Here is a 27,084-nt window from a genome sequence, read left to right as displayed (position 1 = left end):
TCTTCTTGCTTTTCCTTATTCTGGGGACTCACTCCATCATGCTGTGATGTAGTCTGTTTTAGACCTTCTACATTAAATCCTTCACTTCGCAGGCACTTCATAAGTTCAATTTCTATTTCTTTAACTTCTGCTTTACTAATAGTCTTTTTTACATTAAATTTTTGTGCTAGTAATCTTTTTATTGTGAAATTTTCTATATCTGGATGCCTTTGCCTGTACTTTTTCTTTGAATATCTTTGAGACTGCCTTCTCTATATTAGTCAACTTGACTTTTTCCTTTGCATAAATATTGCACCATATCAAATCTCTCTTTCTTTCCCATGTCCAGATTTCTTTTTTTATATTTTTCAATAGGTTTTGTTGTTTACATTTTCTCACTTCCTCAGAGGCTTCTTTTTCCAAAGAGATCAAAGTTTCTTGATTTATATGCTGTTTTTTCAAAAATCTGTTGTATTAATGAAAGCAAATTTTTATTTTAAGCTTGTGACAGTTTTTCCTGCGGAAGTATTTTTCTTTCCTCTAATTTCTCTCTTAATCATTTTGTATATTTTGTGTCTGGAAATTCTGGGCTTTTTACATAATAGTAAAAATACATAATTTCTTTCTTATCCTCAATAGTCCATTCTATCGTCTTTATGGCTCTTCTTTGGCCAATCAATTTTTGTCGTTTTTGTGGACTGCTATTTCCTTCTACAAAAGGGGGTCCATCCTTGGGGGTTAGCAAATGAGCAGTCAGAATGATGATGTGGGAAGGAAGCTGATGGTCATTTCCTTGGCAGCAAATGACACATGCTACCTAAAGCTATAGCAGCAGTAGGAATGATGAGTGTAGCAGTGCCCTCTTTAGTACTGACTGTGGTTAAGAACGCTCTGACTAAAGAAAATGGAAAACCAATGACAGACAAACAAACAAGACACATGAAAAATGATTACAGTGATTAAAAATATAGAACTGAGAACTATTAGAAATCAGAAACAGAACTTCATTGTAAGAAAATGGGCTGTATGGGGCGGAGTACTGGAATTGCAGCTGAAAGCCCTCCAGGTGTAGCATCTCTAAGCCACTGAGGACCTGATCGCTTTGGGTCCCCCCACCACTTGAGTGAGCAAGGAATCCTCTCACTCCAGCTAAAAGCAAAGAAGACTCTAACCAGCAATCATCCAAAAATAGATTGCAGCCCCTGGTTTAACTCTAGGAACCTTGTTGTTGTCACTTGTGTAGTAGCCACTGAGGACCTGATCACTTTGGGTCCCCGCCCCCCACCTGTGTGAGCAAGGAATCCTCTCTGCTTATCAGAAGAATGGGCCTGGGCAGGTTTAGGATGGGCCTTGGCCTAACTGGCGGCCTTAGCACGTGCAAAGGCCTTGATGGACATGGAAACAGGAGGCCTAGCAGCCCCACGTGCAGGCATTACCTTGTCCACAGGAATGGTGTCAGGTAGATCCAGAACTTCGTTTTCCGAAGGAAAATCAACAACCGGCACCGGAGAGATCTCCGAGACCGAAGGTCATGTTAACGCTGTGTAGTCGGCCTGGAGCGGTAGATTTACCACTTCTGAAGGAACCGGAGCGCTAGCAGAGGGTTTAGGAGAAACATCGGTAGTGGACGCGGGCCGAGGATGTCGGTCCCGGTCCTTGCGTTTTTTAGCAGATTGGGTTGTCGGTTGTTCCGACGGCATGATATACGCAAAAGATTCACCGAAGAAGTCCTCTGCGAATTCTGCCCGGCGCCTGAGAGTGCGCTTATTAAAGCAGGCACAGGCAGCACAGGCCAAGACGTCGTGGTCTGGGCCCAGGCAGGGAAGGCAGAGAGAATGGAAGTCCTTATGAGGTATTTGCTTACCACAAGACAAACAATTATTAACTTTCTCAATTTGTTATGACATCGGCTGAGACAAGAATAAATGTTCCCCAACGGGGTACTTAGCTTTTAGATGACTTCGGTACTGAAAACACAGGAGCTGACCGACCGGCACTTGCGAACTGCTTCTGCTTCGGGCACCGCGCGGCAAGAAAGACTGAAGAAGATGGTGTCGGCCGATGCCTTTATACTCCAGCCGTTGTGACGTCGGAGAGGAGGCGACACCAGCCGACGCCAGACCCAGACTTTGGAATTCGGCTGACCAAGGGCTGCCTGAGGCAGGACAACCCATATGTTATGACTGCAGTTGCATTCTTGAAGGACATCATAAAAACAAATACACCATAAAAGATTACCCCAGGTAGCTAAAATGAGGGGTAGAAACCCAAAAGAATACCACAGAGGGGTAGGTGGGAGGGAAAACCTGACTGCAGTTGCATACCTATCGGACATCTACATTTATGGTAGGTCCAAAACTGTACTATGTCCTTCAAGGATGCAACTGCAGTCCTGACATATGGGTTGAATACCATAGCCAACCTGGGGGTGGTAGGCACTAAGACAAAGATGGTGTAGCTAAAATGCCCTGCAGGACTGCAGAAGCAAACCCTGCTCTGGATCTGGAATATAAAGGCAGGTTGTAATGTATGGAAAATGTATGCATGGAGCTCCATGTAGCAGCTTCTAAAATGTCCTTTGTTGCCACTCCTCTTAAAAAGGCTGTGGAGGTGGCTGTAGCTCTGGTGGAATGTGGCCTGATGTCAGCTGGCACAGTTTTTCCATGAAAAGAGTAGCAGAATCGAATGCAATTTCCAATCCATTTAGAAATTGTCTGTTTGGAAATTGCTTTTCCCTGCAATCCAGCAGCGCAAGCTACAAAAAGTTGGTCAGATTTTCTGAAAGACTTTGTTCTGTCCAAGTAGTAGCGCAACTGTCTGTGTATGTCCAAGGTGTGCAGAAGTCTCTCTCCTTTATTTTGAGGATTGGGAAAGAAGGTAGGCAGGTGAATAGCTTGATTCAGGGACACCCTGGATACCACCTTTGGCATGAATGACGGATTGGTTCTCAAAGAAACTCTGTCCTGATGAAAAATGAGAAATGGTTGTATTGCCATAAGGGCCTGCAGCTCAGAGACTCTTCTTGCTGAGGTTACTGCCAGAAGGAAAGCTGTCTTCCAAGACAGAAATTGCAACTCTGAAGATGCTGCTGGTTCAAAGGGAGGAAGAGTTAATTTTTCCAGCATGAAGTTGAGGTCACATGCAGGCACTGGTGGTTTCCTTGGAGGGTTTATGTTCTTTATACCTCTTAGAAACTGTCTTAGCAATGGGTGAGAAAATATAGGCGGATCAGTGTTATATTTGGCAGATATTGCTGAAGCATGTATTTTTATGGAAGAATATGAAAGGCCATTGTGGAGCATTTCAGCCAAATATTCTAGGATCTGTGCAAATGCTCATCACTGATGGGTCTTGACCCTTTTTGCTGTTCCAGATAAGAAATCTCTTCCATTTTGCTGAGTATGTTTTTCTAGTGGAAGGTCTGCGCGCCTCCAGGATGATATCTTTTACCCTTTTGGAAAGTGTATCCTGAGGAATAGTCATGGAATCTTCCAAGCTGTCAGCTTCAATGTTTTCAAGCTGGGGTGTAGTGTCCTGTAATTGTGCTGTGTCAGAAGAAGTGGCCATTGAGGAAGGAGCCACGGATTGGTGTGTGTCAAGCTCCATAGCAGTGGGTACCAGTGTTGTCTTGGCCAGTCTGGAGCTATCAGTATGACTTTCGGTTGCTCTGTCTTGATCTTTAGTAACACCTTGGTCATCAAAGGAAGAGGTGGGAAGGCATATAGTGTTAGAGAGTTCCAACTGAAGGAGAGAGCGTCCGCCTTCCATGCTTGAGGATGGTATGTCCTTGTGCAAAACTTTTTCAGATGGTGATTGAGGTGGGAGGCAAAAGATCTATGTCCGGCCTTCCCCATGCTTGAGTTATTTGTAAGAAAATGTCTGGATGCAACATCCATTCGTGTGGATCCATGATGTTTCTGCTTAGGCTGTCCGCCAGAACATTGTCCTTCCCTGGTACAAACTGGGATTGTAGCTCTATTTTCAATTGTAGGGAAATATCCCAGAGATTCATTGCCAGTCTGCAAAGAGGGTAGGAATGGGTACCTCCTTGCTTGTTTATGTACCACATAACTGTGGTATTGTCTGTCTTTATTAGTAGATGGCCCTGATGCATGAACTTTTCAAGGCCTTGATTGCATGTATCACTGCCAGCATTTCTTTTGGTTGATGTGCAGGTGCTTTTCTTTTTGTGTCCATTGTCCTTGAATGCATCTGCCCTCCATGTGCGCCCCCATCCATGGTCTGAGGCGTCTGTTGTTATGGTTTGACTTGTATGAGGCTTGCTGAAAGGCAGACCTTTGTTTATCTGGCTTGCTTGAGCCCACCACAGAAATTCCTTTTGAAGGCATGGAATGAGTGGGATCAATGCTTCCAGGCTGTGGCTGTGTTGAGACCATAGACTTTTTATATACCATTGTAGTTTCCTCATATGCAGCCTTGCGTGTGGAATCAGAAGAATGCAAGATGCCATGAAACCCAGGGCCTGCAGGATTTTCCTTGCAGTCATCTGGGTGTGTGTTGCCAATTTTCTGAAGTATTCTGGTAATTGTTTTTGTTTTTCTTTTGCCAGAAACGCCATCTGGGTGTTTGTGTCCAGTGTGGCACCCAGGAAAGGTATTTGTTGGGATGGTACGAGACTTGATTTCTGAATATTGACTGTGTATCCCAAGGCCTGCAGTAGGTGAATGACATAGTCCAAGTTTTTTTTTAACAAGGCTTGTTGGCTGTCCGCTTGTATAAGGCAGTCGTCCAGGTAAGGGTATATTTGTATCCCCTGAAGTCTGCAATGTGCAATTACTGATGCCAGGCATTTTGTGAACACTCTGGGTGCAGTAGATAAGCCAAAGGGCAATGCTGAGAATTGATAATGCTCTGAGCCTGCAAGAAATCTGAGGTATCTTCTGCAACTTTGTCTGATTGGGACATGCAGGTATGCCTCCTTGAGGTCCAGAGTTACCAGCCAAGACCCCTTGCCCAGCATGGGAAGGAGTTGCTGTAAAGTCAGCATTTTGAATTTTGGCACAATAAGGTAAGTATTCAGTGCGGACAAGTCCAGAATGGGTCTCCATTGATTTTCTTTTCTTGGAACAAGGAACAGTCTGGAATAAAATCCTTGGCCTTGTTCTGCAGAAGGAACCTTTTCTATTGCTCTTATTTGAAGTAGGTTTGTTATTTGTTTGAGTGCCTCTGCCCTTTGATTTGGTGGCAGGTTTGGCCTGCCATGTCTTGTTGGTAGTGTATGAAAATGGAATCTGTATCCTTTGTCTATTATGTCCAGTATCCATTTGTCCTTTGTAATACTGTGCCAATTTTGTGAGAATAAAGATAATTTTCTGCCCAAAGGTGCTTCTAATTGAGCCCTGGATGGCGGAGTCAAAGTCACGTCATTGAGATTGTCCCTGCGGAGCAGTGGAAGGTCCTGCCCCACCTCTCTGGTTCGGAAGCTGCCACTGACTTCCTATGTAGGAGCCTTGAGTTTGCCCGCTACCTCTGCCATGTCAGTTTTTGCCTCTTTGAAATTTGTCTGTGTCTGGAAAGGACCAATGCTTAGAAGGGCAATTCCTGCTGAATCTTGGAGGCTGTACCTGGAGGAAATCTTTGACTGTTTGCACTGATTTTGCCTTTTCCTCTATTTTCTTTAAAACCTCATGTGCAGTAGCACCAAATAGCTTATGTTTCTCTAGTGGTGCGTCCAAAAGCTTAATTTTCACATGGTCTGGCAATGTTTGTTCCTTTAACCAAGCATGTCTGTGTATGACCGCACCTGTCATTGCTGCTCTACATGAAGCTTCCAATGCATCATATCCACACTGAAGGAAATGGTTGCTAACCTGCTGAGTATTATGAACCAATTCCTGTAACCCCTTTCTATCTAATAGTTCAGGGGAAGCCAATTTCTTTTGCAAGTCATCCAACATGTATTCCTGATACTGAATCATATGAAATTGACAATTTAATGCTTGCATAGAAAGGGTGGAAGATGTATATACTTTCTTGCCCCACCTTTCTAAAGCCCTAGAATCTCTTTCCGAAGGAAGTGGATACTTAGCAGTAGTGGAGGAAACCCCTTTAGGCCCCTGAGAAATAGTTTCAGGGTCAGCAGTATGGCCCTTGTACAGAAATTGATGTGTGTCTGGGACCCTGTAGTACCTTTCTGGCTTGACAGGAGCAGGGGGGAGGGAGTCAGGGGAAACACTAGATTCTAAGTACACATCATCTAAAACATTTAAAACTGGAGGAATAGCTAAGGGTCTATGCTGAGGTAGCTTTAAAAATTCCCTTAACCTTTTCCTAGAATCTGAGTATTCTTGGCCTTGCCATTTGAAGTGTTCCCTCATGGAATGAAGCGTTTCCCCAAAGGAAAACTCCTCAGGAGGAGAAGCAGAGGGAATGGATTCCTCCGCATCAGAATCCTCGTAGGCAGGGAAGGCCTCCTTCAGGTAGTCTGAATGTGCAGAATCACCTGAGGCCTCATCAGAGGACTGGGGATCTACCTGCTCAACCCTAGGCCTCTTGACAGAAGGCGGCTGAGAGCCTCTATCTGGATGTGGCTGAGAACCCCTAATTAAAGAAATAAGGTCCTCAGCTAAAAATTTGAGAACCAGAAGTGGATCCCAGAGAAACAGATCTTGGAGGGAGAGACTTAGCCTGTTTGGCAGCCTTAGCACGTGTGTAGGCCTTAATGGACATAAGACACTGGAGGCCTGGCAGCCCCGCGTGCTGGAGTAGTCTTATCCACCGAAATGGTGTTAGAAATATCCTGGGCTACGGTCTCAGTGGGGAGAACAGAAACCGGCACCAAGCTGGCCTCCGGTACCAAAGTAACCGGTGGGGCAGTGTCGTCGGTCTGCAGCGGTTGTGAAACCGGCTCAGAAGAGACCGAGACACTCGCGGTAGGCCTAAGCATGGTGTCAGCCGAGACCGCGGACCTCGGGTGTCGGTCCTTATCCTTCCGTTTTTTAGGTATATGTGCTGTCGGAAGCTCCGACGGCATGATATAACAGAAATCTTCCCCAAAATAATCCTGTGCAAACTCTGTCCGATGCCTAAGAGTGCGTTTATTGAAAGAAGCACAAGCTGTACAGGCCGAGACGTTGTGTTCTGGGCCTAGGCAGGGTAAGCAGTAAGAGTGGAAATCCTTATGAGGTATTTGTTTCCCACAAGTTAAACAATTATTAACTTTTACAGTTTTATCTGACATTGGCTGAAAACACAGGAGCTGGTCGACCGGCACTTGCGAACTGCTTCTGCTTCGGGTGCCGCGCGGCAAGAAAGACTGAAGAAGATGGCGTCGGCTGACACTTTTATACCCCAGGCGCTCTGATGTCAGGGAAAGGGCGACATCAGCCGACGTCGGACCCAGACTTTGGAATCCGGCCGACCGAAGGGCTGCCTGAGGCAGGACAACCCATATGTCAGGACTGCAGTTGCATCCTTGAAGGACATCCTTGTTGCCGCTTGTGTAGTAGCCACTGAGGACCTGATCGCTTTGGGTCCCCCCCACTTGTGTGAGCAAGGAATCCTCTCACTCCAGCTAAAAGCAAAGAAAACTCTAACCAGCAATCATCCAAAAATAGACTGCAGCCCCTGGTTTAACTCCAGGAACCTTGTTGTTGCCACTTGTGTAGTAGCCACCGAGGACCTGATCGCTTTGGGTCCCCGCCCCCCACTTGTGTGAGCAAGGAATCCTCTCACTATAGCTAAAAGCAAAGAAAACTCTAACCAGCAATCATCCAAAAATAGACTGCAGCCCCTGGTTTAACTCCAGGAACCTTGTTGTTGCCGCTTGTGTAGTAGCCACTGAGGAACTGATCGCTTTGGGTCATCCCCCCCCACTTGTGTGAGCAAGGAATCCTCTCACTATAGCTAAAAGCAAAGAAAACTCTAACCAGCAATCATCCAAAAATAGACTGCAACCCCTGGTTTAACTCCAGGAACCTTGTTGTTGCCGCTTGTGTAGTGTAGGTGCCAGCTTTTGTAACTACTGTTATGCCTTGTTAAAATCTGTTACAGGCAGCTAGAGTGCATACCCCAGGGGCAATAGCTGCAAACCTTCTTCCTCTTAGCCCACCCCCACACACCTTTCATTTTGTTTCACTGTTGATAATTTGTTATATGTGATGGTATTTATCCCCTCTCAATAGTCATAGCCTTCAGTCCCTCCTCAATACTTCACTAAACACCAAACAGAGGTGCAAAGTCTCTAGCTGCTTTTATCTTTAGCTACATTGTGTGCAGCAAACAATGAGCAAAGGGGGATACAAATATAAAAGAGAATAAAATCTGCCATTGCAGACTAGTAAGCAGCATACAACTTCCACCTGTGGTGTATTCCTACACATAGTTTTTCTTGGAAAAACCTTCCAGTCCTTGAACAACGGTGCCTGTATGTTTACCTTATTTCCTTGGCTGTCCTTGATAATTAGCTAGGTTTATCAGAGTTCCTTGGATTCTCCCCTGCTATTTTAAATTCCAATTGAAGGTTTACCTCCCTTCCCCCACTCCCCAAGTGATTGCTCAGGTATAACACACCAAAGGTTTAAAAAACCCTGTATGCCATATTTGCTCTAATTGCATCTGAAACCCCTCCAGGTGTAGCATCTCTAGTAAGTGATAGTATTATTTTTCTTTTTTTCAATGTTGTATTCCACACTGTAAACTCACTGTCCCTGCATAGAGTAGTACAGTAATTTCTCTCTACGGTAGCTTTCCAGTTTTTTTTTGCTGGCAAAGTTTATAGTTGGATATTAGAAGCTTATGTTTTTGTTTTTGCTTGCTCCCAATTTCAGTAAACCTGATTCAGAGTTCCTCTAAATGATAGTTTAGACTACTTTATAATGTCACAGTACTACTAGCTTAAGTGTGATTCCAATAGCTTCTTTCAAAAATAAGGGCATGAATATAAGCTACTTTATTAATTGTGTCTTCATGTAAAGCTTTTTCGTTTGTTTAATTGTCATAATTACCTGCTATGTGCAAACTCTTTTTTTCTCTCCTCCACGTTTGTCTCTCTTTCTCCCTAAAGTACCCTGACTCCCCATTGCGCTGCTCCTGATATAGTCTCATAGAACCTACCTACCTGATGACAAAAATCCCTATCGAAATACCTACGGTCTCATCTAGCAGCCTTATTTTCCCGGCATCCACTCTCAAGGAAGAAAGAAAGTATGTGGTTGTCTAAGTCCTGCTGGTAAAGCTGACTACTGTCTACTATTGCTTCAGAGGTTCTAAAGTATGCTACGAGCCTGAACAGCCAGCAGCCTTTACCCCCCCCCTTATCTACTCTGTATCCAACAAACCTATTCTACTTTATAATAACCCTCTTTACTAGCTATCACTCCTTCCCTAGTTTTAAACCAGCTAGCTCCCTTACATACTTACCTGCAATACTAGATCTGCCCATCCTTTAATTCCTGCTTATCCCTCTGTATTTCTTATGTAATTACACATCTCTTAAGTCCTAGACCTGCTCTTATTTTCTCACTTACCCTTTAAATCAACTGTCTACACCCACCTGTTTTTTTTCTCTCATAGACCTCTGTTTTATCTCTGATCTTTCCCACTCCTGACTTGCCTAACTTTCCTTCAGTTGCTAGCATTGCTGATAGTTTCTTCTCTAGCTTCTCCTTCACTTGTCTCTACCCACTCCGTTTGCCCTGCAGGCTCACTCTGCTCCCCTACCCTACCCCCAAATCTCACCCACCCCCAGGGGTCCTACTCTAATACCATCTAACCACACCCCTTCCCTCTTCCGCCAATTACAAACCCTTCACCACTGGCCACTTAACTCCATTTCCCTCCTTTCACTTACCACTCCCTCTCTCTCCCACCACACCCTCCACCTATTCCTTCCCACATCTAGTATACCTCCGAGCCTATAACAGCAACCTAACAACTTACCCTTCCAGATGTATAAGCTACCCACCCCGGCCCTCTTACAGAGGTCACTCATACTTACACTTCTACCACCTCTAACTTTATCTTACCTGCTAACCTCCTATGAACACCCATTATATCCACACCTTCTCTACCTCAATAAGTTATCTACCTCTCCTTCTCTACCTATTTTCACTAACCATGTTAACATAACATCTACACCCAGCTATCTACTAGCAAAACACCATAGGATAGCCCACATTAGATATGACTCACCCAATCCCAGAAAATTTCTACCTCTGTATAGTAAATTCCCAAATCCTAGACTTCAGACTTTAAACACTACTCTTCTCTTTAAAAGATGGAGACATTCACCCAAACCCAGGCCCAACAACTGCTACTACCACTCAACTCCTCAACCCCAACCCCTCTACTATCCATTCCCTTATCAAACCACCTAACTCACTCTTATTAGCTCACCTCAACATACGTAGCATTAATAACAAAGTTGCACAACTCCATGCTCTCTTGGAAGTCTACTCCTTTGACATTCTTTGTTTAACAGAAACTTGGTTAAAACCTGTAACTAAAGACAATGAAGTCATCCCACCTGGTTATAATATTTTGCGACTTGACCGTACAACCAAAAAGGGTGGTGGTATAGCTATCCTGTTTAAATCTGGGCTACAGATTACTACCTACAACTATAAACCACCTCAAGACTCCAATGCTGAAATTCTTATTACCAAGCTTCAACTTAACACATTAAAATCCATCCATATTATCTGTATCTATCTTCCTCCTGGTAATAACACTGCCACCACAGAAAACATCCTTTGTTGGTTATCCCAAAATTTACCCCAAGAAACCATAATCCTAGGTGATTTTAACATTGATTGGAAGTGTTGTAGCAGTAGCCACCCTACCAACCATATTAACCTTTCTGATTTTTCTCAAACCATTACCTCCCCTACCAGTATAAACACACCTAATAAGAAAGAAAGTACCTTAGATTGGATTCTCATAAATAATCATCCCCAGACATATGAAGCTGGAACCCTCCCTGATGATGTAAGTGACCACTCACTAACTTACATCATCAGGCTTAAATCCAATCTACCTAATCCAGCCATATCTAGGACAAATAGAACCAAGAATAACTTCAACCCCAATCTCTTCCAGAGAGAACTAAGAGCATGTAACTAGTCTCCCTTAAAAATCCTCACACTGGAGGAAGCTGTTAATTACTTTAATTCTAACTTCCTAGCCATACTAGTCCACCATGCACCAACCCGCTCTATTAGAATGACAACTAAATCTGCCCCATGGCTTTCAAAAGAAACCAGGCAAAAAATCCATCTCAGAAATAAATACTGGAATAAATCTCATTTAACTAAAAACCCAGTAGACCAACAAAACTTCAGACAGCTGAGAAATGAAACTAAAAAAGCTATACTGTCTGACAAAAAAAACTATTACCTACAATTCCAGCAGACTCACCATAATAAACCAAGTTCTGGGTGAGTATTAATCAATTATTACACCCAGGTCAATCCATCACACCAAACCCACAAGGCACAGACCAGGAGAATCCCATGCAGACTGCTAATGCCTTTAATATCTTTTTCACTGAGGCCATTCAAACTCTTGCCAGTCAGTTATCTACTCAGAACTTAACTATATCCAACTCTAACTCTAACCCAGCCCCTCCATTTCTCTTCCAACCAGTCCCAACAACATATATTCTTACCCTTATCCAAAAACTGAAACTGTGCACTCCTTCAGCAGACCAACTACCCGCTGAATATCTACAAAAGGCAGCCAAATCCATCGGCTATCCCATTTCCATTCTCATCAACAGAACCATCAGTGAAGGACACATCCCTAAAATCTGGAAAGTATCCCATATTATCCCCCTTCACAAGGGTGGGAACTCTACTGAACTCTCCAATTACCGTCCCATAGCCCTACTTTCTCCCTTAGCAAAGATCATGGAAAAATGCATCCACAGACAATTGCTAGACCACCTAATCCAAAATAACTTACTTTCAAACTCTCAACATGGTTTCAGACCTTCCCACAGCACTACTACTACCCTCCTTTCCTTTACTGACCATATTAACATAAACCGTAACCTCAATATGCTTTCCTCTGCACTGTTTATAGATTTGTCTAAGGCATTCGATATGGTAAATCACCAGATACTTATAAATATTCTCAAATCCCTGTTACTAGATGCACTAGCTATAAAATGGTTCTAGTCCTACTTAAATAACAGACAACAGGCTTTACTTTGGCATAACATTCTATCTACCCATCTGCCCGTTAACATTGGTGTTCCTCAAGGGTCCATATTAGGACCTCTCCTGTTTTCTATATTTATCAACGACCTTCACCTAGCAATCCCCAAAGCTACATGCACACAATATGCAGATGATTCCACACTTATATGCTCAGCCACATCTATATCTGAACTTCACTCCCTTACCCAAAATGTGTTTAACACAGTTGAACAATGGTTTACACAGCGCTGTCTCCTTCTGAACCCCAAAAAACTAAACTCCTCCTTTTTACTCCTACTTGTAATTCGCTCACAATAGACTTCACAGTAACATCCAATAATGATACTCTCATATCCTCAGATCCAACTACCAAACTATTAGGTATCACCACAGATAACAACCTTAACTTCGACACCCATATTAACAATACTCTAAAATCTGTTAATATAAAACTAGGCTCTCTCTACAGGATCAAACCCTTCCTCTCTCCTGCAGCTAGAATAACTATTGCTCACACCCATCTAATTTCTACTCTCCTCTATGCCTCACCAATATATACTAATCTCTCTAAAAACAACCTTAATAAAATGGAAAACACCTACAATAACATACCCAGATTTGCTACAGGTAACCCTTTCAGAACCCACCACTGTTTTAATCTAAAGCAGCTAGGATGGCTTGAATTGCAAAATCAGCTTAAATTTCACTAACTGACTATTGCCCATAAAACCCTTTACCAACTTACCAATACCCTATACTATCTACTCTCATTACCCCCTATAACAATCTAAAGACCTTACGATCATCACATAAACTTCTTGTAAATATTTGTAAATCAAACAACAGGGCTGGAGACACTTTTCTCTAATACTGTTGGAAAATCCTGGAACCTTCTTCCTAACGAACTTTCCTCTCTTCCCTCTATATCACTCTTTAAAACCAAATTGAAACTTTTCCTCAAAAAACACTGGTTGTGCCCCTGTACTAAACATGACTAATCAACTAGCTCTTCTTACTTGGTTCAACCTACCCTCTTCTTCTCAGTAATCAAGTTCCTTTTCTTAATAGCAACTTACCTTGTCTTTCTATACTATTACTTACATCTTCAGAATCTCATTAAGGAGACTACTTTTACTAATATATTGCATGATTTCAGCTTCTATTTTTTCTTTATGACTACTTGTATACTAATGTATTTTATAATTCAGCTGCCATCTTTTTCTTTATGATGTATTGCAACTACATTTTGTATTGTACTAATTGTATCTGTATATTCTGCACTATATTAGGAATGAATTACCTCTTTGATTATTCTCTGTACTGTACCTGCAATGTCCATTGTATACACTAATATTTGTATATGTGATTTTGTTTCCTCGGAGCTTATCTCCCTGGGCCTCTACTGAAAATGGACATATATCCAGTCAGACTAGCCCAGTCAACAAATGTAAAATAAAATAAATAAATAAATAAATTTGAGCTTGAAGAGTTTGTTGACATGGAACAAAGGAACCCAACATCTAGATCTACTTAATAAATCAGACAGGGTGAAAAGTCACTGGTCCAAATGTCAAGACTTGTACAGTGCACATAAAATAACACTGTCACTGATTCCTGATCTCAAATTAGAGTGTAATTAATCTGTGTGTTTAACTGCTTTTGTTTAATTAGCAATACGAAACCAAACCTAGGAGTGAATGTGTGTGCGAGTGAGTTGTGCGGATGAACTACAGCAGCAGGGCTAGCCACTTGGCGATGTAAACCTTGACTTGAGATGATTGTCACTGTTGAAGTTACACCCAACCCCATGTGCAAAAATGGGAAAAGGGCTTGAGGATGGATGGATGGATGGATTAAACCAAACATGGGATTAATACTGAATATATCAGCGGATTGTGATACCTGAATTTACATGCTTAATGCCAAGTTATTGACAAATGAATGCAAGCAGTGACAGTCAGAGATAAGGCTGCTTTATTAGTATAATACAAACATATAATTATTATAAAATGGCTGCATCACCTATCATCGCTGAAATAACACCACGTACAGGGATTGCAAGAAAAATGTTATTAAAGTATTTATATTGCTAAAATAAAATACACTGATGCATCAATAAGAACCTACTGTATGTTTATTTATTTTATTTTTACTTATTTTATTTTATTTATGGATGTATGGATATTATCAAAAATGGTTTGCAGGAGAAGTGTTATCAGGACATAAAGGGTAAGCAAAACTTCACATAGCATATGCAAAACTGAAACCATTCAGAATCTGAAGAGGATAGGACATCCTCTTTCAGGAGAGAGAAAAGAAAGGAATACAACCCCTTCCTCTGCCAAGATCAGTCCAAGTGTGACAGATGCTCCTCTAACCTGAGATGAAGTACCTACAAGGTATGCCAGAAAAAAAATGATCAAGTTCAGAATGTGACATCCTCCTATGCGATTGTCCTCCATGGTGTGGTTTATCACATCCACCCTCATCATTTTAAGATAGTCTAAAAAGGAGCCGAGATTACAAAGGGGTAAAATGGATCAAAGTCCTTTTGACTGACTTCACAGAAGAATGGTGGGATAAAGCCACCTGACACTCTGCAAGGTCTCCATTGATGTTTGGCTGCTTTCTTACTCAAGGATAACTGGAAAGACAGAAAAGCAGGAAAGTGCTACACATGTCTTACATGTGAAATCTAATGCAAGCACCCAAGACATGAAGGAGTGCTGCTTGTCTACATAGTGCATGTGGATGAACACCCAACCACAGCAACTGTAGCAACAATGGTACAGTCAGCCACAAGAAATCCTACAATGGCACAGTGTAAGCAGCATCTCACTCCTCAGAGCTGGAAAGGACACACAGTTTTCTACTGCTTGCACAGGTACTGGCTGGCAGAAGAACTTTTTTTTTTTTGCAAGATCTCTATATAGCCTGAAGGTCTACATCCAAGGGAAGACATGCCAGACACTGGGGTCTGTGAGAACTCAGGAATCTGCTTTGGAATGCCTTGTGAGGAATGATGCCTATGGGGAAGCCTATGCAAATAGATTTGGTGAGTGAGAAACTACTACAGCTTGGATGCTTCAAAGCAACAAACATAGCATCTCTAATAACCATCTTTAATGGTGGGCCCAATGCTCCTTCTCCTCCTGCTAAACGTTAATACACTTCTGAGGGAAGAAAGACGCAGAAAGTCAAGCAAATGCACATTTTTGGAGCCTGATGACTTCTTAATGGGATGTGCTGTCAGGAAGCTACCTTAAAGGGAAGGAGGACCCATAATATATATCACTATTTGGTAGATGAACCCCTGCCTCCAAACCCTCAGCCATTACTAAAATAGGCAAGTGACAGTTCTTGCACCCTCTCACATAGGCAAAGGAGAAACACACACTGCACAAATGGCTGACTTATATTCTATTATGTCCAAAATGTTTTGAAAAAATTCTCAGATACCAACAACATTTAAAAGAAACCCACACAAAACCAAGAGTGTTTGGATTTTTCTTGTTTTGATGTTCAGAAGTGTCACAGGGAGGCACATCACAGAAATGGGACCAAGGCATGAGAGACTAGTTCATGGCCTACCACTGGCATCAGATTCAACTGTTATAGTGTATTCTGTTTTACATGTACAGACATTGCCACCACCTCCTGAACAAGGATACTTACCCAAATCAGAGAGACAGATGCTTCATTCCCTACAAGTAACTGCGAGCTAGACAAGTTATTTTTTAAACAAAAAACATCTTTATTAAATTATCACTTATGACATAGGCAATCATATATCTATATAAATAAAAACAAACCATATTGACATAATCCTAGTTGCAAGCATTTTACTTCACAAACCATATTGACATAATTTTAGTTGCAAATATATCTATCCAGTCATTGTCAGTCATTTTTTCTTATGTAATTTGCTCCTACTCTTTTCTAAAGATTTCCAGTTGTTTTATTTCTGTTACCATAGTCACTACTTCTGGTTTTGACTTCGCTTTCCATTTTCTAGCAATTGTTTTTTTGGCAGCTATCGTATTAGACTCAGCAAGGCCTTACTCTGTCTAGGCAATTCAGATTCCGTATCATAGCTCAGAAAAATAATTTCCCTACTTACACCAATTTACTCACCAGACATCTCTATACAGTTGTCTGCAGGAATCTTTTAAAGTCTGCCAACTCATTACACTCCCAGAAAATATGTATGCTCCCAATTACCTCTTTCACCATCACACGTCCAACATTTGCTGTCTACCTGAGGTAAATCTTTCTGGAGTCTACTTGGAGTATACAAATATCTATGTAAACATTTCCAAGCAAAAATCCTAAATCTTCTAGACTTTGTTGCATATTTAGGAGATAAACATATATACACCCATTGTTTCTTTGTAAATTGCTTATCCAATCTCTCTTCCCAGTTCATTCTAATCTCCTCTGATTGATTCTTATAATACTTGTGCAATATGGTATATGCTCTACTAATTATTCCTTTTTTAACAGCAGCTTCTGTTCTAGACTTATAAAAACTCTACCAATGCTGGTCTTTCGTGCAGGAGCCCCCTACTTCTTTCTCTTTGCTCATACTCTGATATTAATCCTTAATAAGGAAGGCAATCTCTAACCTGCAGTCGAAATAAATTTGTGGTGTCTTGAATCTTTTGCCTTTTCCTCTCTAGTTATTTTGCTCCCAATACCATGGCTCCTTTATCAATGTTCTTCAAAAAATTCCAGCCTCGTCTTGCCTATTGTCTGTATCCCTAATTGTAGTCATTCTTATTGGCAAAATCTCCTTTCTCCATTCCTATGTTAGCTTAGTTCTAAGACTACTTTCTGCTACTACTTTCTGAATATAATGGTCTATATGATTATTGTTATTCTCCTTAAAGGTTTGTATCCAAAATCCCAGTCTCTCCTTATTTCCTGACCCCCCCCCCCATTTCAACTTCATCAAATTCCACTTTGAATTATAAGTTTCTGCTTGTGCTATGTACTGGAGCCTTAACTGCGTAGCTTTGAAATACCCATTCAAATCAGGTAATCCCAATCAACTTTGTTCTATTGGAAGAATAAGCTTATCCCACTGGACTTTTGCCATCCTCCCCTCCCAGATGAAATCATTCAGCTCTTTATTAATTGCTAGCCACAACCTCTCCTCTGGTTGATAAAAATATGTCTGATCTATAAGATTAAAGGGACTAAAAACATTTAAAAGCTTGTATCTTACTATCCCTATCCATATAACAGAGCTTCCAATTTCTCAGTTTTTATATTATCTTTTGTTTAGTCTCTTTCCACATATCCTTAGGTGCCACAATGGAATCATCTTTAATCCAAACTCCTAAATACTTCATTTGATCATGTCCCCATAAACATGGATATTGCTGGATCAATTCATATGTGGGTACATAATTTACTGCTATTACCTTTGTTTTTGCTTTATTAATTTTGTATCCCAAAAAGATATGAAACTGTCTCAAAATGTTCCAAAACACGAATGTCCTTTTCTGGTTTTATTAGGTATAAAATAATATAATTTACAAAGAGAGCCAGCTTTTCTGGACTACCATACCACTTACATCCTTGAATGTCTGAGTCCCTTATTTACTTTGCCAATTGTTCTAAATTTAATGTAAATAAAAAAGGGGAAAGAGGATACCTAAGCCTGGTACCTTTGTTCAAGCAGAAATTATCAGAGAGGAACCCACCCACTTAAATTATTGTGTCCAATCCCTCATATATCCTCCTAATGAACCTTATAATTTTATTAGGGAATGTAAATGCTTCTATTACCCTGCTCATAAAGTCCCAGATTACTCTGTCAAATGCTTTCTCTGCATTAAAGACCCACCAGCAACAGTGGCATTTTCTTACATTCTACTTCCCTCTGGATCATCAATGTTCTGTTAATGCTGTTGAATGTTTGCCTCCCCTCCACAAAACCATATTGAGCCATATCTATCAATTTTAGCATCACTTTTGCCATTCTTTTAGCCATTATAGACAAACACTTTATAATCATGATTTGGTATTGAAATGGGCATGTATGAACCTGGATCTGACAGGACTTTACCCTCTTTAGGTATTACAACTACCACCATTTTCTTCCAGGATGTCGGTACTTCTACTCCTCTTAAAATACTGTAAACTTTCAAGATCATTATCAGTTTTTCCCTCCTAGCTTCTAAACTTCTACAGGAATACCATCTATTCCTGGGGACTTTCCTGTAGATTGATTAAACATCACCATTTTTATCTCATCTCCTCCTATCCCAACTGTTAGTAATTGAGCCTCATCTACTTCCAACCTTGGCATATTTAATTATTCCATTTATAACTTTTCTTGATTTCCATATTCCTCTGCTTTATACAGACTTTCAAAGAATTTCTGAACTATTTATAATACTTCAAAAGGGTTTCTTGTTATAGGCCCCCTAAGCTTGGTGACTGCTCTTTCTACTTTCTATTGCCTAAGTCGTTGCAAGTTAGACAAGGTTTTGAACCATGTATGCTCACCTGGCATCTCAGACAACAAAAAGGTTCATGCAGTTACTTGCACTGAGGAACCTGCATTAGAAATGGGTGCTGGCATCTGAGATGTTATGGCTGGCACATGCACTGTTGAGTGGCCATTCACTTGGGGGAAGCAAGATTCTAAAAGAATCACTCTCATAGGCTCTTGGACTCAAACACCCACTCCTCAACAGGCACATGCTCTACATAGATCCTAGCAAATGAGAAGAAGCAGTAGATGAACTTCATATCTCACAGGACTTACATTGTGTATTCCAATGGAGTAAATCCAACCTATATCAGATGAAAAGTGGGAGTGATGGTCTGTGTCTTGTGTCTGAATAAACAAGTTCAAGTGAGCATCATTTGAATGGTGTTATGTGTGGTGCAGTGCACACATGCTATGAAGGTGAATGTGGAATGAGAGATTTGACTGGTGTGGTTTATACTGAATGTTTGGAAAACCCAGCAGGTATCTCCTTTCTTCTAGGGCAATGGTAAGTTTGGAGTAATAACATTAATAACAGAAAGTGTGTGGTGACAAAGGACCTAACTTGGCAGGCTGCCGAATTCTTAACCCTCTATCAAATGTAGTTGTATGAGAGTTAATCTATGGTATATCTGAGTGGTGGGTTGTATATATGGTTTGTCAGGGGTGAAAGTCCATTTTCTCAAGAGATGTACCATTTCTGGATCTCAGTCCAGGTATCATGTGCAAATCTCTACTAAAGTTGGGGATCTAAGTGAAACTAGGTAACACAGGCCGACACCAGAGCAGCAGACTTCAAAGTGTAGCCATACCCATAGATAGCAGGCTTGTTTACTGGATCCCTTATTGTCTGCCTGTCCAGATGTTACCTGGGATCCTTTGAGAGTTCATCCCTCTAGTCCTGTTGAACCATCTCATCAATATCGGACTCTTAGTGATGTTTCAGACATCAAGCATGTCCCACCTACACTGCTGAGTCATAAGACAGATTCTGTAATAGAGGAGGTACTGACAGACATAGTACTCCATCATGGGAAATCATGGTACATCTGATGCAGTTCAAGATCTTGCTGTTTGGACTGCAATCATAAACAGGAGGGCTACACTTACTAGGCCTCAAACACTAACATTTCGAATGACGAATATCAGTAGTACATTTAAAATACATGACTGGCTGAAAAGAACAGAGGACCATTGACTTCAGACCCCTTAAACTTGGCATGGGAATGTTATCACTTGGTTTAATTGTGTGTAGCCCCAGCAGACAGATGTTAAATGTGCTCAAGTCTTAAAGCCACTGAAGTAATATTGTCTTCCATAACAAAAAGTTCAAGGAAGATGATCGTTCCAAAAGATCAGGTCAGGTTTTCAACCATAAAATTAACTCCATGATGGAGTACAATAGTATGAGCTCATAAATACAGTATATTTGAAATGTTCCTGTACAGGGATATGCAGAAAGACGGAGCTCTGGAAAAACACAGTATGCAGAACTATAGGTTGGTTGCACAAAAAAAAGTAACAATGAGGATGGTTAATCATGGATAAAGTACAGTTCTGTAAAATCTTACCATAATGGTAGATGTCCTTTCTCTTTACTGTTGAAGTACTCATTACACTTGGGATTCCCTGCCAAGGGGGGCCCGACATCCAGCCAGTATACCAAAGCCTTTAGGGTGCATTAAGTTGCGCCATACGTTACACATATACTCCTCGCACAGCAAAGGTGACATCCAGATGTACCATCCACAGAACTGACAGCCCAGTAGGAACACCAGTTCAAGGAAAAAAAGAGGTATTCAGTACATCTAGAATAGAAATGGACCAGGGGGAGAAGAAATGGAGTGATACTGCATCAGTGAAGAGATGGACATCTGCCATTATGGTAAGATTTTACACAACTGTACTATATACTTCTATTTCACTGTTGCAATATTAATTACACTAGGGAAGAGTGCCAACATTCAGGAAGAAGAGAGGGAGGAGGAAAGACCAGCAGCGCCCTCTAAGAAGCATGAAGGATGGCCCTAGCAAAACCAGTTCTATCTTTGGAAATTTCATCCAACTTGTAGTGCTTGGTAAATGTATGCAAAGAAGTCCAGAAGAAGCCAAAGCTCTAGGAGAAGGAAGGCTCTTACCATGAGAGTAGCTTTAGAAATCCAAGAAGAAATAGTCTGCTGGTACAAAGCTAATCCTAAGGACCTAGGATGAAAGGAAACAAAGAGATGATCAGATTTTCTAATAGTCACGGTCTTATCCAAATAGTTGTCCATGTACATCCAACATGTGCAGCACCTTCTCACTGGCAGACTGCAGAGAAGAGGGAAAAAAAGGGACAAATGAAGAGACTGATTAAGGGAAAACTCATTCACCACCTTGGGCATAAAAGAAGGATTAGTATGCAAGGTCCTTATGAAACACCAAAAAGGATGACAAGTCATAACAGTTTGAAGCTCAGACATCTATCTAGCAGAAGTAAGGGCTAACAAAAGTACAGTCTTCCAAGAGCAATGTTGCAAGGAAGTCGAAGCTGCAGGCTCTAAAGGAGCCTGAGCCAATTTTTCTAAAACAAATTTAAGAACCAGGGAAGAGGAACTGGCTTCCGGGGAGGCCTAATATGACGGATGCATTTAAGGAATTGTTTAGCTTCAAATCCAGAAGCTAAAGGAGAAGATAAAGGCAGACAAGCAGAGACAGCTAATAAGTTGGCCTTAACAGAGGAAAAGGCCAAACCAGCATTGAGCAACCCACACAGATAAAAGAGAATCAAAGGAACACACAAAGTGGATCCAGGTTACAAGACAGACATTAAATAGAAAACCTCTTCAATTGGATAAGTAGGAATTCCTAGTATTGAGTTTCCTGGCCTCCTCCAAGACCCTAAGCACATCCTCAAAAAAACGGTGTCTGTGGAATCAAAATCCTATCACCCACAGTGTCAGCTGAAAAGTGGACAGGTGGGGATGGATTTGAGATCCCTTGTCTTGTGTGAGTAGGTCCACCCTCTGAGATAATTTCTGATGATTGCCCTTGGCTAAATGCAGAAGAGAGAACCAATGCTGTCTCAGCCAAACGGGAGTCACCAACAAGATTTTGGGAGTATCCTGTTGAATTCTGAACAGGACTTTTGGAATGAAGGGAAGGAGAGGGAAAGGGTAAAGAAACATCCCCTTCCAAGAAAAAGATAGGGCATCCACCTTCCAAACCAGAGGACCTGGGACTCTGGCACAAAATACAGGAAGATGTCTGTTCAGAGAGGAGACAAAATGATCTATGTGAGGAGCACCCACTAGTGGACAATGTCCAGAAACACATCCTTGTGAGGCATCCATTCATGGGATTGAGTTGAGGACCTGCTCAGAGTGTCTGCCACAATATTTTGACCTGAGGGAATGTAAACTGCCTGAAGAGTCACTTGATACTGGATAGCAAGTTTCCACACCAGGAATGCCAACCAGCAAAGAAGATAAGATGTTATCCCACCGCCCCCCCCCCGTTTGTTTACATACCACATCACTGTGATGTTGTCTGTAAACACCTTGAGAGGTCCCAGATAGAACAGAGGATAAACAGCCTGAAGAGCCAGCAGAAGAGCTCTCATCTCTTTGACATTGATGTGCTCTTCCTGTTGAAGAGGCAACCAAACACCCTGCACATCTTTAGGGAAACAAATGCTGCTCCCCATCCCATGTCAAAAGCATATGTGAACAGCTCCTGACAGGGAAGAGGGGGATGAAAAACAGAGCCATGAATTTAGAGACAACTGCTGAATCCACCACTGAAGTTCCTTCTTGAGACAAGGCAGAAGAGGAACTACAAATTCTAGGCTTTTTGCATGTAGAAGTCAAACTGACTTCAGAAACCACTGAAATTTTCTCATGTGGAATTTGGCCAGAGGGAGCATAGGAATGGTGGAGGTCATGAACACCAGAGTTCTCAGAAATTCCCTGTTAAGGAGGCCAAAGGAAGAGTTTGAAAAAAAGGAAATGAGTGTTAAAGGAGGCCTTGCGGAGGAGGAGGCAGGGATGCCAGCATAGGCACAGTCTGGATCCTGCACCCCAAAAAAACATGATCCTGAGAAGGAGTCAAAAAAGACATTTTGAAGTTTATTGTGAACCCCAAGCTTTACAGAAGGGAAATGGCAAAATGAAGATTTTGCAACAAGATCTCTGGAGAGGATGTGTGAAACAGGAGGTTGTCCAAGTAAGGAAATATTTGGGATCCCCTGAAGCCTGCAAAAAGCAATAACAAGTGTGAGGCATTTGGTAATACCATTGGGGCAACAGAAAGGCCAAAGGGTAGAGCAGAGAACTAAAAATGTCAGGAAGCAACACAGAAATGCAAAAACTTCCTGAAAAGTGGATGAAAAGGGATACAGAGATGAACGTCCTTGAGATCCAGAGACACCATCTAAGCCGGAGGAAGCAAAAGAGGGAACAAAGTCTGAAGGGACAACATTTGAAAGGAGGGCACCTTCAGAAAAGTGTTTATATTAGAGAGGTTTAGAACTGTTCTCCAGGTACCCTCTTTCCTGGGCACTAGAAACATCCTGGAATAAAACCGCCTCCCCCTTTGGGACACAGGCATCTCTTGAATAATACCCAGAGTCAAACGATCACGAAGAAACCCTGGAAAGAAGGAGAGCTATTCTTGAGGGGGCTGAGGAATTCTGCAAAAGGGGGAAGAAATTTCCAGACCATGAAATACCCCTGGTGGATAATGGATAGAACCCAGGCATCACGAGTAATCTTTAGCCAAATAGGAAGTGATAGAGAAAGAGAAAAGTGGCTGGGAAGAATAGGACAGTCAGACATAATCTGGTTTATCAAAAAAGGAGACTTCTGAGGCACAGAAGTCTGAGTAGCCTTCATAGCAGAAGCCCACTTGCCACCCATTGTACCCTAAGAAGGAGGGCAAGATTGCCTGCAAACAAAAGCTGGTTTATTGGGGCAATTTCTCTGAAATGTAGGCACAGGAGAAACAAACACATGCTTAAGTTCCTGTAAAGCTTTGCCCTTATCCTGAAGGGAGGTAAAGCAGCAGCAGCTTTCCCAAACAAGTGATTATTATCTATGGGGCATCCACTAACTTAACTTTAATATCATCAGGCAAAGGTTAAAGCTGAAGCCAAGAGTAACTCCTCATTACTGACTCAATAGTAGCAGCCCTAGAGGAAGCATATGCTGCATTATAACTACACTTGATGGAATGACGAGCCACTTGGGAGGAGGTCCTTAACAGGGAAAGGGCAGAAGTTTTACCTTCAGAGCCTGGAAGATTAGAAATCACCTGACAGGCCTGGGAAAGCAGAACTAACAAGTACCTGGACATATGGGTCTGATAATTAACAACCCTAAAAGCCAGCGTAGCAGAGGTATAGACCTTCCTGCCCAGCCTTTCTATGGTTCTGCTATCTTTATCAGAAGGCAGTAACGTAAGTGAAGGAAGCTATTGAGGTGGCTTGTCAGAAGCTACAGACACCACCAAGGGGTCAGCAGAAAGACACCTGTTCAACAATTTACAGTCCTCAGGCACCCTACAGACTGTATCAGATTTGTTGAGGGCAGGGGGCTGAGAATCCGGAGCATTAGAAAAGGCATCCAACAAAGCAGCCAAAGCAGGAGGGACAGTGGAAGGTCTGGGAGAATCCATCTGCAGCAACTCATAATACCTTTTTTGTATCTCAGAAACTTGAGCAAAATCCCATTTAAAGAATTCCGTCATTCTAGAGTTAGTGTCCCCAAATTAAATCTATACAAAGGGAGAATCAGGACTGGTAGATTACTTTTCCTCCGTTCCATAATACAAAGAAGAAGGAATCTGCGAGGAGTAAGCAAGGGATTTCTCATCTGAATCCGCCTTCTCCTCTGAGGAATCCTGTTTTCTGGGTCTCTTGGGGGGGGGGGGTAGAGGATCGGGGGGTGTAACAGAAACTCCTTGAGGGGGATTTAAAGCCATCAAAACACTAAACAATCCCTGAGTGAAGGACTGCCATTCATTCTATGGATCCTAAAAAGCTGAGGAAATATGTTTATTTTTCTGCTTTTTCTTTAATGGAACATTAGCCTTACAAAATTTAGTAGGCAACTGACCAAGCAGCCACTCAATAATTGTAATAGGTACTTCTTCTCTGACTAAAATTTGAGGAACTCCTTGAGACACCTCAAAGATAATCATCCATGGTTCCCTGAAGGTCCAAAGTGGACTGCAATGCCTCCTCGGACATGCCTAAATTCAGATCCCCTTTGGCCTACAACACAGTCACAGCAGAAGAATCCAATGATAAAGGTGGGCAAACTTCCATGCAATCATTCATCTTGGGAGAAATGTCTGGTGGAGGCTCTACAGCAGAATATTTTGGCCTAGATTTCAGGGCCTTCTTCACAGATGGATGTCTCTCGGAGCGAGAAGTTCCTCCCATCATGTCTTTAGCAAGAAGCTTCAGATGTTGATTCTCAAGATAAAGCCCCAAAGAATAAAGCCTACTATGAAAGGTCTTCCGAACAAAGGCCAGACAGACAGACAGAACAGGATGCATGGTTGTGCGAAGCTCCAAGGTAAAACAGACACTGTTCATGACAGTCTTTATAAGGAATACATTTCCCACACTGGCATTTACCCTTCTTGGATGACATGAAACCCAGACGCAACAACAGAGTAAAAGAAAGATAAGGCAACAAAACCCCAATGGGGCACTTATCTGTAACGGCTTGGTAAACCAGCAATAGAATGGACGTTCAGACAGATGATCAACAGATGGTGTTCAGACTGGCAGCAAAGAAGTTCTAAAGATGGTACATCCAGTCATCACCTTTATGCCCTACGCTATGTGAGAAACATACACATGATATATGGTGTACCTTAAAGTAACTTAAAGTCTTTGGTACACTGGCCAGATATCAGACCACCCTTGGCAGGGAATCCCTAGTGTAATGAATACTGCAACAGTGAAATGAAAGAGCATGAGACAGGAAACCACAAAATAAAGTGAAGACCATGGGTTTTATCCTGGTTTGCTAAGTGCACAGTGCCAATGTTGGTTAATTATACAGAGAGGGTGAAACCCTCCACAAACAGGTTATGGAGGTGGAGTTTTACTCCTGTGAAAAAGAAAAGCTTTTGTCTTTTTTTTTTCCTTCTTTTATTTCCTCACCTTAACCAAGATTGTCAGTCTCAAATACAATTCGCACAAAAGGACCTTAACAGAAGGCTATACGAACATTGATCTGAACACAAATTATATAACTCAAGACCTGTGGAAGGGACTTTGTCACAGTTGCCAACCACTGGCGTGATTCAAGATAATTGGCTCCTTTTTTTTTTTTTTAAATTAGGGCTGCCTTCTCGTTGACCTGCAGCCTCTCTCAATGATTTTTCAAAAGATAATAATGAACTTTGAAGAACTAAGAAAATATCAAATATGTGCAGGGGGAACAAATAGGAAGTATTATATTAAGAACTCTGTCAGGTGATATATCAAAAACATCCAAACTGCTGTAGGCCAGCGGTTTTCTACCTTCTTACATTTGAGGACCAGTGTAGGCCAGCGGTTTTCTACCTTCTTACATTTGAGGACCAGTGAAAATAAGAGAATTATTTTGGGGCCCACTAAAGCAGAAATAAATGCTATTATTTATAAGGAACCAATTACAACAATTGCTGTTTCAGAGTTGTATGCTAAAGGATATAAAGTCTGAAATTTCAGTCCTTTTTATGAGGAACAGAACAAAAATATGGGGCAAAAATGAGGACATGCTGCAAAAATCTGGACAATTGAGAGGTATGGACTTACCTACCTCTCTCTTACACACACACACACACACACACACACACACACACACACACACACACCTCCCTCCCTCTTACAGACAGACAGACACGCGCACACACACACACGCACACTACCTCTCACTTGTCCGTTCATGGTCCGCATTTCAAATGTCCTCCAGCATTCAAATTCTGCGCAATCGAAAACAAAGACATAAACAGCAGGCTGCACAGCTGTAGAAGATGAAAACAGTTTTTTTTTTTTTTTAATTAAAAAAAATAAATAAGTCTCCTGGGCAGTGGCCCTCTTCCAGCCACTGGGCCCTAGTCTTTCACGGACCAGTAGAAAAATTCTTCTGGACTAGACCTGGTCCATGGAGTGGCAGCTGAAAAACACTGCTGTAGGCTGAGTGAGAAAATGCACTATACAAGTTGTCTTGGTCACATGTAAACTGCCAAACCTAAATGAACAGAGTCTAGGTGTCCTTTCAGCAGAAATCTGTATGATAGAGAAAAAAAAAAAAAAACAAGACATGTACACTGGAGTTTGCAGGTCCCAAATAATGAAGAGGCAGCTGCCCTCCATGCCTTCATGCTGACTGGGAATCCAAAAACAAAACTGCGATCTCAGTGCATAAAAACACCAGCTTTTATTTAAGCAGAATTCACAGCTTATCA

The 27,084-nt window shown here is 41.7% G+C and overlaps 1 protein-coding gene across 2 annotated transcripts in view; it reads right to left on the bottom strand.

Annotated features, from left to right (window-relative positions):
• DECR2 (2,4-dienoyl-CoA reductase 2) overlaps positions 1-27,084 on the bottom strand; it is a 2,028,638-nt gene that overhangs the window by 1,635,998 nt on the left and 365,556 nt on the right. The gene's annotated exons all lie outside the window — the stretch shown is intronic.

Source organism: Protopterus annectens, chromosome 12.part0, assembly GCF_019279795.1.
Source record: "Protopterus annectens isolate FY-2018-M chromosome 12.part0, PAN1.0, whole genome shotgun sequence".
NCBI lineage: Eukaryota > Metazoa > Chordata > Ceratodontiformes > Protopteridae > Protopterus > Protopterus annectens.
Note: the sequence above shows the minus strand (reverse complement) of the source record. Positions and strands in the feature narration are given on the sequence as shown.